At 29.8% G+C, this 5,450-nt stretch overlaps 1 long non-coding RNA gene across 1 annotated transcript; it reads left to right on the top strand.

Moving 5' to 3' along the window:
* Positions 1-308: 308 nt before the first annotated feature.
* LOC115697893 (uncharacterized) lies at positions 309-3,917 on the top strand. The gene is made up of 3 exons (XR_004007998.2): positions 309-1,214; positions 1,326-1,421; positions 3,228-3,917. It is a non-coding gene; the product is annotated as an uncharacterized LOC115697893 (long non-coding RNA).
* The last annotated feature ends 1,533 nt before the right edge of the window (positions 3,918-5,450 follow it).

Raw genomic sequence — 5,450 nt, 5'->3', positions numbered from 1 at the left:
GGATCACTATATAATATAGTAGTACAATACAAGATATATACAAATAGATAGATATAGATTAGATTCATGTGCCATGCAAAGTCAATAAAGATTACAAATAAGTTAGGTATGGTGGCCACATTATATATCTAACACACAATTCATTTCACTTTTACCCTTATTTTAATGTGCCCATTTCTTTTCTCACTTATCTCTATTTAATAATTTCAAACTATTAAATACTATAATAATCGAGTTGGCTTATCATCACTTGTTATCACGAGAATGAAAATACATAAGGGTGGTCTTGCTTCGGGTGTAGAATGAGAGATGCTCGAAGTGAAATTAGGTCGGTTTTTACTAATTTTATAACCGACCAAATAAATACCCTAACCATCGTTGAGAAATTATAACCATTTGAAATCGACGGTACAGTTTTTACCGGTTTTTTTATTTTTGACAATTTTTGTGGGTTTTATGGTTTAACCAATTTTTTTTTAAAAAAAATCAAAACCGACCGTTATGTCAAACAAACTATAGCCGAAATCGACCGTCAAATTCGGTGATGATGTAGAATCAAAAATTTAATTACAGTGTGAAGACTGAGTCAATTCAAAAAAAAAAATGAAATATAACAAATGGATAGTAGAACCCACTCCATATATAAACTATTTTAACTCTCTCTCCCCTCGACAAATCACTCTTAGCCACTCCTTCTCTTTCTTTCTCCCCCTCTTTCTCTCTTCAAAACACCAAAAGAAAAATCCACTAACACCACTGCCAGCGTAGATCGAACGAGCACTTTCAGCCACCGTCTGACCTCACGCATATCAGGCCATTTGAATCCCCAGGCACCGACGACCTCAACGCCCAAGCGGCACCGTCGTTAGCTCAGGATTGCAAGTTAAAGTTTTGAGGTTCAACGCATTTTTCAATCACCTCTGGTGTCCATTTGACGAGTCGTCTTCACCACTAGACTCAGCTCATTGGCTCGTTGAGGGAACAATCTACACTAAGTTAATTTGTCCAGCTCGCTACTTTTTCAGGTGACGTTTTTGTAACTCTACCCCTTTCTGATGACTTTTCAGCGATATTGTGTACCGTTTTGACAAATAATTAGTATGAGTGTGATCTACTAGTCGAAGTGCTTATTTTGATATATACTACTCCTATTTTCAACGACGTTTCCGGTACACAATTTCTACTGCCACTAATTATTGTTGTGCACCGCTTAGGTGAGGTTTTAAAACTCCAAACTTTAAATATAATCATGTTATATGTCGTTGGACTCGATTTTGAGTGTAGAATGCAATGATGATTATCATTTAGCCATTTGATGGTTATAGGTGAAAGTGGTACCTAAAATTGGATTAAACAATTGGAGCTCGGGACTTGAGAGCTTAGGATCATCTTTTTGGACAAAGTTTAACGGCTTGGGAGAGGTAGGAACTCAACTTGATTATTGGACTTTTTTTTTTATGTGTTGAATGACATTGGACATATTTCAATTTTTATGATTTATAAAATGTCTAAAATTTTTTAAACTTAATCTGCATATTTTTCTGGACTATTTTGGAGCAGTATGGCCAAATATGTTTTTGTACAATTATTTATGCAAATTATGATTTTTTTTTATTTTATAATATTATAGGCATTATGTGTTAGTTTTATGGTACTAAATCAGGTACAAAGCGAAAGAATTATATATCTGATTTGTTAGTTTTTATGGTCCATATCAGAGTTATAAAAGCGAAAGCAAAATTTGATAAAAATAGTTTTTATCTAATATGAACCATAAGCCTAAGAATCTCAACATAATGTATATAGATGAAATCTAAACTACTGAAAATAATACATTATTGCTTGAAGCCTATCCGGTATCCTTGCTATCTTTTAATACAATCGACAATCATCCAATCTAAGAACCTTAGTTGAAGAATATACACATTAATCTTCCAAGCCAGTCTCAACACTTAAGAATAGAGTGAGTTATTAAATCTTATTTGGATGAATATATTTAGGTATTACAGTGTGTATTCAACTCACGAGACATTGTAATGAGTTAAGAATATTTAATCTCACACACACCTGAATAGGAATGGGCGTGTGAGACAAGAGAGAGAGAGAGAGAGAGAGAGAGAGAGAGAGAGAGAGAGAGAGAGAGAGTTTGCATGGGAGAGAGAGAGAGAGAGGGAGAGAATAAGAGTTAGAAATCTAATTCTATTTTCTCTACAACTGACATTTGATTTTCTCTTATTTTTAGTATATTCTAGTTGTTAATTTATGATCCTATATATAGTGTATAAATAAATTCTATTAATTTTTTATTAAAATAAAAAGAAAATGTCTAATTTGATTTGAATCAGAATTTAAATTCAAATATAAATATCTAATAACCAATTTATAAATATTAGTTAGATCTTTTATTTGCTTTGGGGTAGAAATCTTCTTAAGGATGGGCTTATTTAGACTTCTTAAGGACAGGTTTTGGGGTAGGAATCTTCTTAAGGACGGACTTATCTGGAAAGATAGTAATGGTAGCTCCATCTGTACGATAGAGGATTTCTGGGTTCCAAATATCAGATATGTTAGTTATAAAGACAATCATATGCCCTCTTTTGATAGAGTTAACTTTTTTATTAATCCAAATGGCCATTGGTATTTAAATCGACTTACTAGTTATTTTGATAGTGATATTGTTTCTAGTATTCTCTAGGTTCCTATTTGGGGGTTGGAGAAGAATGATAGTCAGATTTGGAAAGGGGATTCTTCAGGTGTGTTTACTGTCAAATCAGCTTACCATCTTGTTAACACTATCTCTCTTCCTCCTTCAACCTCTGATATTAGTTTTAATAAATATTGGTGGAAGAAGTTTTAGAATTTTTGTCTTCCCCCTAAACTTAAGATCTTTGGTTGGATGGCCTTTTATCATATTCGTCCTACTGCTTCCAATCTTTTTTCAAAAGAAATCATACCTACTCCTTCATGTTCATCTTGTAATTGTCTTTTTGAAACAGTAACGCATACTCTCCTAGATTGTTCCAGAGCGAGACAGGTTTGGAAAATTTCTTCCCTTAGCCACTTTTATTTTCACTATAAACATAAAGATATTCAAGACTTTATTTTAATTAATTTTTCTACTTTAAATAAGGATGATTTTATGCTATTATTGTGTACATTATGGGCTATTTGGAAAAACAGGAACAACAAACTTTTTGGGAGAACTAACATGTATGTTGTTGATGTAGTGAACTGGATCAATACTTATATTGTGGAGTATATGGATGCCCAGTCCAAGAGGGTGGACTGTAATTAAACGAACAACTCCCACAGCTTGGAGCAAGACAATCAAGTAAATGAGGTGTTTTATCAATTGTTTACTGATGCAGCTATCAATTCTAAGAGTGGTAAAATTGGGCTTGGGGTGATAATTAAGGATTGGAAGGAGAACATGGTCGCTGGTCTTTCGGTACCTATGGCAGCAAGGGCAACTTCTACAATGGCAGAGGCTCTGGCAATGAAATCAGCATTGCTTTGGTGCTGCAATGTTCGAATGCCTCTTGCTAAGGTCGTCACTGACTCGAAGCAGCTGATAGACAGAGTGAAGAGCAAAAAGAAAGATTTTTCAGTTTTTTCAAACATAGTTAATGACATTAATGACTCTTTGTCTCGCTTCCCTAATATTTTTTTAAGTTTTCAGCCAAGATCTTGTAATGTCCATACTCATCATATGGCTAAGAAACTTTTAGGGCTAGATAGGGAGTTAATCTGGAGAGGTTTTTTTTTCCAAATTTGGAATATGTAATGATCTTATCATGTGGTTACTTTCATCAAAAAAAAAGAAAAAAAAAAAGAAAAGAAAAGAAAATCAGCTGTGACAAAACATATTATTTATTTGGCTCTATTCCCATGCATGCAAAGATCAAATTAACTATTTCAATTATTCCGTACCAAGATAAAATTATATAATATTATATACTTTTCAATATTCATAAGAAAAATATCAAAATAAATTTGTTGAAATATACATAAAAAAAAAAAGTACTAAGCTATAATGTAAGTAAAAACAATAAAAACGTAGGATTGAAAAATAGAGAGAAATCATTTATTTAATTTTGGAAATCTCATATTTATATAAATAATAAATATTAAAATGAATTTGTATAATATTTAAATTGATGAATTTGTGGAAACCACGTAGACGAAAAAAAGAAATGAGAGGCTAAAATGGTTTATATGAGTTCTGACCATGAAATCAATCATCCGTACCACCCTCCTTCGACATGGGATGTGGGCCATGGGCCCATACCCATCCTTCACTCAAATTATTCAATTTTATTTATTTTTCTTTCTAATTTTAACATATTAGAATAAGGGATATTAACTGCAAAATCCTCTTAATATTTACCATTATTATACATATAATTCTAATAAAAAAATAAAGGTAAAAATACTTTATCGTAGTATTACAGTCGTATCATTTTCTGACAATTAAGTGTAATTGAAAAACGCGTGACGATATATTATTGGACCACGTATTAAATAAGTTAAAAAAAATATATCGTTATGTATTTTTGAGATGACGCTTAACGGGCGTAATTGACACTTAACAGCCAAAAAATACTATGGCTGCAACAAAATCGTAAAATAAAGTATTTTTACCATTATTTTTTTAATTAACATCATATATATATAACAATTACAAATATTAAGAGAGTTTTCTCTCACATATCCCTTACAATTAATGAAATTTGATCATTTCAAATTAAAAATATATGTAAATATTTATTATTTTGTATTTTGCTATAAAAAATTAATATATATATATAAATATATAATTTAGCATTACGATGCTTCAATGCAAAATAGGAAAAATTCATGCAAGATTTATTTTTTATGAATGTTTATTACTATTTAGTATAAAAAAATAATAATAATTGTATATTTATGTATTTTATTAGTAATTACTAAATGCAATAATAATATAACAAAACATGACATAAAAATAAGGAAAAATTGCATAAATTATTATTTTTTTTGTAGAATTTATACTATTTTATGTTCAAAGTTTTTCTTTTATATATTTTTATGTTATTCTAAAAAAAAAACCACATGAAAGTAATAAAAAAAACAACAACAAAATAATATAAAAAATAATATACAAATAACTAAAAATTAACAAAAAAATAACAAGGGTACAACGTAAAAATTTATCAAAATAATGTATTTTATGTAAATAAAATCTTAAAACCGTAAAATTGTTTAAAATTCCATACAACCATATTTTTGTAATTTTTTTTTGTTATTTTTGTATTTTTTTTTTAAATATTTCCTAAAAGCAAATCAAGAGTATTTTTTCTGAAAAAAAAAAAAGAAGTAGTATTTATAATGATACAAAATTTAGCACAATTTTTAGCATATTATTTGAATAAAATCTATCTAAAATAAATTATATTTTAGCAACATATAAC

The sequence above is a fragment of the Cannabis sativa genome, chromosome 7 (genome assembly GCF_029168945.1).
Source record: "Cannabis sativa cultivar Pink pepper isolate KNU-18-1 chromosome 7, ASM2916894v1, whole genome shotgun sequence".
In the NCBI taxonomy this organism is placed as follows: Eukaryota; Viridiplantae; Streptophyta; class Magnoliopsida; order Rosales; family Cannabaceae; genus Cannabis; species Cannabis sativa.
This window is presented reverse-complemented; position numbering and strand designations above follow the sequence as displayed.